Raw genomic sequence first — 6501 nt, forward strand, 5'->3', positions numbered from 1 at the left:
CCCACTGTGTGTGTGTGTGTGTGTGTGTGTGTGTGTGTGTGTGTGTATGTGTGTGTTGGGGATGTGACCTGTAGTAACAGCTCAGACCACCATGAGGCTGCTGGTGCCACCTCTCTGGGCAGAGCTTGCAGAGTTCTATCAGGACATTCAAGGACAGCTGTGGGCTGGCAGGTCTGGTTTTATCTACGGTCTGCTCTCAGCGTCTGATGTAGAACACATACCCCCTTCTGGTGAGGGTAGGGACTCCATTTCTCAGGTGTCTGCCCTGCATCTTACCAGATGCTTCCTCAAGGACTAACCTGCTGCCATAGGCAGCCTGACCAGGGCAAGTTGGACTCTGCATTGTGATCTCTTTTCCCAGGATGGGGCCATCTCCTGCCAAGCCCACACAGGCTGGCTGTGAGTCCCATCTGTCACATCAGGGAAATGGGAGCCACTGCCCCTTCACACACCTACAGTGCTGCCTACAGAGAACTGGAGGAAAATAGGTCATTGTGTGCTACAGTGGTTGCCCCGGAAGCTGAGCCATCAGAGTAGAGGCAGGAGTCTTTGGATAAGATACACTTGGTCCCTTAGGTAGAGTGGTCACTTATGCGGGAAGTACAGATGACCCGTGAAGCATTTTTCTCTTGAGCACTAGTCTCAAGCTAGGTGCCCCCTGCTGGGCTCAACAGGAACTCGGGGTGGTATGCTCATCAGCTGACTGGGGCCAGCATTCAGGTGCATTCTGCCTTCCTCCTCAAAAGCCGCAGAGGAGGTTGCTGCCAGCCACTCACACGGCACCCAAGCACTAGCAGACTGTGTAGGACCCTGCCCCCCAAAGCTGCCACAGGCCAAGCCCCGATGCCCCGGCCTACTGCATTCAGCACCAAGGACAGCAGTCCAGATGAGGCCTGCCAGTACAGTCAGGAGGCACCTCAGACACAGCCTGCTCTCTCCATCCTCTGTTTCAGTACTGTATCTGACCACTGGCAATCTGTCCTAGGCAGAACTGACTCCTTTCCACTCTCTGGACCACCTCTGGCCAGAACAGGAGTTGGGAGAAGCCAACTGGGTCCCCAAGGTGACCTCTAGGCAGATGAGCAGGGCAGATGCACCCAAGTATGTGCAGACAGGTCACAGAGGAGGTACCTCCTCACATCTGGATATTCCTTAATTTCAGTGGAGGGCTGAGCACACCAGTGACAAGGCTCAGGAGAGGCCAGGGAGGGGCCTAGGCAGATTATCCACTGGATTCTCTATGAGGATTGGAAAGAGGTGAACCTGAAGAGTGACTGGCCAGAGATGGCCTAAGAGGGGAGACTTGGGAGCCCCTGACTAAGGTGCTGCCTTTCCTTTGCACTGGTTCCATAGTTGTGGGACAGGGCTCATGGGGACAGCCTGATTTGGGCGGCTACCACAACATTGCTGGTGTCTGCACAGCCATTCCCCACCTGAGCACCACTGTACAAGGTTCTAAGAAGTCTGTATTGTGTGGCGTGATCTGGGGGTCTGTGGTAGTCATTCCTCCCTGTCCAGCCTGGTTTTGGACCATGTGGTCCTGACAGCAAGTGGCCTGCATGCATGTGCATCTGTTAACATCTAGGAGTTCAGACTCTGGGCTTCATGAACTCTGGGTTCCCATCTGCACAGGTAGGCAGTATTGTAACTTAGTCAGGCCTGTACTGAGGTCTATATGCAGTAAGCACATAGGGCCTGAGTGTTTGTCATGTCACTGGCAGGAGGGGAGGTAGAGCAGTATGTGTGGGTAGGCCTAGGATGACTCTGTAGGAAGGGTTGATGGTCACTGTTCCTCTCGGGCTGCTGCAGACAGGCCATATCTTGGCTTTGTAAGAAGAGTGACTTGGAGAGACCAGTGTCCTTCCTTGAGGGGGGCTGGAGCTGGTGAGCTTAGCCCCTAAGCCTGAATCTGTTGAGAGTGGAGTACACCAGGAGACCCGGGGACACTGGAAGCTTGAGGGCCTGAAAAAATGTGAGTGCAGCCAGGCAGTGGTGGCACATGCCTTTAATCCCAGCACTTGGGAGGCAGAGGCAGGTGGATTTCTGAGTTCGAGGCCAGCCTGGTCTACAGAGTGAGTGCCAAGACAGCCAAGGCTACACAGAGAAACCATGTCTCGAAAAACCAAAAAAAAAAAAAAAAAAAAAAAAAAAAAAGTGAGTGCAAATGGATACAGCCTACACCTCCCTGTTAAGAATCTGGGGTGGGGTGTCCACAGTCTTGGGAGGTGGCACTGGGTGACCTGGGGTGCCCTGGCCACATGTGGAAAGGCCAAGGGAAGGAACTGGCAACAGGAGGTTATACATGGATTGTAGTCTCCCAAGACTTGATGCCTCTGCAGAAATATTGTGCTTGGGATCCAGTGGAGTGTGTGATGTAGCCCCGAGCTCTGCCTGCTAGTCACTTCGAGCTGGACAGCAGTTGTGAGACATGCAAGCATATGCTGCACCTATGGCTGGTACTGCCACCCAAGTGGATACTGTATATCTCAGGACATGACATCTCTGGACTGCCACCTCTACCCCTCTAATCCATGGCCATGCCTGAGATGCTGGAGGCTACAAAATGTCCTCCTCAATGCTGGTATTGTCGCCTACCTAGGGAACACTGCCCAAACCACAGAATAGCAGCAGACCATCCTGGTGTGCTGTCAGTGGACAGTGGGAACAGAGCTCTCTGACTTTTGCACTCATAATCCCCAGGGCTCAAAGAACCCCAGCTAGGGTGTTCAGAAGGACCATAACCTGTAAGACAGGCCAGCAATGGCAGGGCAGAAGGGAAGAGGCACTGTCTCCTAGTCTGTATCCAGTGCCTCAAGGCTCTTTGCCATCGGCCAAGGACTCCTGCAAGTTTATAGGGAGCCAGATCTGCCTCTGTCCTCTTGCATCAACACTGCCCAAAGTTAACCCTGGGGTATTTTTGTAGACCACCTGGCTTGATCCACAGTTAGGCTCATTCCTTCCTCTCCCTGACTGCGGCAGTGATCCTTTGGGGTCACTAGTGTCCAGAGGGCAGAGCAGTATGCCAAGCTACTATACCACACCCCCTAGGAAGTGCCCAGCCCACATGGCAGTGCCCTGCCCCAGTTCTGTTAGCTGGGTAGAGGACAGGTGTTATTTAGAAGGTCATCCTGTTGCCCTCACTCTGGCACACTACTCATGAGGATCAGTACTGCTCAGAACCCACACATCCTATGCCCCATGGGCAGGCGGGGGCCTACCTGATGCCCGAGTTGGCCAGCTATAGTTGCTCACCTGCCTATCACCTCTGATTCTGTAGTCAGGCTCACAAGCCCCAGGTGCTTATGGGTGGGAATAGCCCTAGAAGGGCCTGGGGCCTTGACACTCAAAGTTACCTCTGGGGAGCCTGGAGGCCCTCCTTAGAGGCATAGAAGCCGCAGTACCTTTGGGCCTGCTGCTGCCCCATAGAGAAGCAATATACAGTTGGAGCTGGTGGCTCCTTGTGCTTCCAGCTCAGCCCCACCCTGGCATGGCCCCATGTAATTATCTGTGACATGGTATACTTTCCCCTTCTATGTGAGGCTGCATCTGTGTGAAGACAATAATTAGAGATAAAATCACAATTGGAAAATAAGCCCCAGCAAGTTAGAGAGCTGGGTAATGAGGGGTGATTGTGGGCTTCCCGCCAGAAAGCCTCCTGTCCCCGAGGCTGCAGGCCAAGTGGCAGGGCTCCTAAGGGCATACTCCCCACTCCCCGTCAAACAGAATGGGCAGAACTTCCCATAACCCAGATGTCTAACATCAGAGGACCTCCATCGTCCCTATTCCTGAGGCAGGATCCCATTTTATCACATGGAGGTAGGGAAGGAGTGGCCCAGAATATTAGGAGAGCTTTACCAAGGAGAAGCATTGCCATGCTGGGCTATGTAAGGTATGTAGGAATGTTCGAGGTACATTGATGGGAAAAGGTCCCTCTGTACATACTGGAAACAAGTGGAAGAAGGTGAAGGTAGGGGTCCAGGTGGCTCCCCTGCACCTTAGCCATTCTGTGCCCAGAGCCACTCATTCCCTTGAGCAGGGGTCATGATCCTCTATTCCCAGGAAGGCTCTAGAGAAGGCTTGTGCTCAGGGTACCTTGTTCTGGTGGCCCTCTGTCTTCTTGGCTTTTTAGAAACCAGATAGGTAGATGCCATAACCCTAATTCCCCTCACCTTTAAGGTGGGGCACAAGGCAGAGCCTGATACCTAGCTATGCTCGACAGTCTTTGGAAGTCACACAGGCTGGAGAAGACAGCACTGTCTTCTAAATATTTGATGTCTGGGAAATCGTCCCATGGCTGCTGGTAGCCTACCCTAGTTTCGTACCATTTACTCTCTGTTCCTGAGGCCGTTCCTTTTTCTATGTGCCTCTTATGCCTGACATTATGTACAGGCTGCAGAGTATACAAGGGAATGAATACATGCATGTGGAATTGAGTGTGGAGTATGTGTGCACATACATGTGAGGTTGAATGTATATGCCACTGGTTTGTGAGAGTGAGTATATAGGCATACAGATAGTATGTGAGTGGATATGCCTAAGTGCATTGTTGGGGTATGGGTATGCACATAGCCATATAAGGGTGAGTATGCCTATAGTGTAAACATAAGAGAGAGGACATGAGATATGTCCCATCTCTACCAGGGCCCAGAATGTCCTGGAAGGTCAGTCAATAAGCAGCTCATGGTTTGGCTGCACTGTTGGTTACTAGGCTACTAGGTATGCTTGCCTGCTGAACTGTGATGGCATATGGAATTCTTCATGTTCCTGCCAAGGAATTCCAGTGATCCTTGTTCCCCACATGCTGAGACATACAGTCAGCTAAAAGGCTGAGCCTATCTGCCTGGAACACATTTGAGGATGCTCGCCATGCCTCTTCCTACCTGCCAGCCCTTCTCTTATGCCATCCTTGGGAAGAAACTGGGTTTTTGCTTTCTGCAATCTCCTGAGGGGACACATTGTTTCTGGGTGCTCTCATCTCCGGCTTTGCCCTTGTGGCCTTATCCTTATGTAACTGGATCTTATAGGTGTGTAGGAGCTCCTCCCCCTGGGCCAGAGGCTTTTTATTACTTATCATTCTGTCCTTCCCCATTTCTTTTGTACCTACAGCCCCATTTCATGAAATGGATCATTTTACCAACTCTTATGAGCCTTCTGACCAATGAGATGAACTCGTGTCTTAGTGCCTTGACCAGTGCCACAACCCATGTGGTTACTGGATTATGGATAGTAGAGTACCAGGACCCTTGCCCTCCTGTCTGGTAGTCTTTCTCCCAATCTGAGCAGAAATCATGAACATTCATGCTGCATCAAAGACAGCCCGCAAGAGGTACCAGAGTCTGTGCCAGGCCACAGAGATTGCTTCCCTGGTTAAGATGCCCTATTGTGGCTACCTCTTAGCTGAGGCTCTCACATGGCAGGCAGCCTGGACTTTCCTCCATCATGAAAACTCAGCTTTGCATTTAGTTACCCAGGTCCCAGCTCCAGGTGGATTCTGAAACCACATCTCTGTTGTGGTTAATCAAAATGTGAACTGTCCTTCCACACATTTATCTTCTTTATGTTCATTTTTTTGGCCAATTTGTATAATACTGTCATGTGTATGTGTACATAGATGTGCACCTGCACACACACACACGTCTGTGTATGTCTCTGTGTGTGAGAGTGTGTGCATACATATATGTGCTTTCTTCCTGAGCTGCAGTATCCCTTTGATTTGGTTGGTGAATGGATCTTTTGTGGAGGAGGGAGATAGTATCCCATGTTGGAAATGCTTCTTTTAGCCCTACTCTACCTTTCCACTGAACAGCCTTGTACTGTTCTCGTGTCTTCTGTTGTGCCTCATTCTGCTGGGACAATGTCTGGACCCATCCTGATTTGGAAAGAGCAGTCCCTGCCTTGTGGCTTGTGATCGTGGTCTAGCTTTGCTTCCCACTGGTCATCATGGATCCTAGAGAGGACCCCTGCTACCTCCTCCTCCAGCCTGCCTAGCACCCATATGTTTCATGCTGGACAATGGAGCCTTCTCCAGCTTCAGGCACCAGCCTCCTCCATGTGGAGCATGTCCAGGGGCTAGGAATGAGAGGGTGCTGGGGCACAGAATACAACCCCTGTAGAGGTCTACAGCTGAAGGGCCTTGAGTAAGATTGTGTTGGAGGGCAGAGTGGTTCTGGACCCAGAGCATGTTGCCTCTTCAACTGGGGATTTATTTGTCTTGGAGGAAGGGCTCTGGTGACCTGGGAGAGGGGCAAGGGTACATGAAGACCTCAGGTTTCAGGAAGGATCTGTTTTTGGTGCAGCAAGCCACTCTTCCATGATGCCATTCTGATCAGTGAGCAAGGTGGTCAATGGCCAGGGTCTAAATAGCTTGCGAATTGCAAATCAAGATACAGAGCTCCCAAGTGAGGATGAGGTTCCTGCTATCTAGGATAGTGTCTTAGGATTTTATTGCTGTGAAGGGACACAATGATTAGGGCAACTCTTTTTTTTTTTTTTTTTTTTTTT

The 6501-nt window shown here is 51.2% G+C and overlaps 1 protein-coding gene across 17 annotated transcripts in view; it reads left to right on the forward strand.

Moving 5' to 3' along the window:
* Brsk2 (BR serine/threonine kinase 2) overlaps window positions 1-6501 on the forward strand; it is a 53797-nt gene that overhangs the window by 23473 nt on the left and 23823 nt on the right. The window lies entirely within an intron of this gene.

The sequence above is a fragment of the Mastomys coucha genome, unplaced genomic scaffold (genome assembly GCF_008632895.1).
Source record: "Mastomys coucha isolate ucsf_1 unplaced genomic scaffold, UCSF_Mcou_1 pScaffold21, whole genome shotgun sequence".
Classification (NCBI taxonomy): Eukaryota; Metazoa; Chordata; class Mammalia; order Rodentia; family Muridae; genus Mastomys; species Mastomys coucha.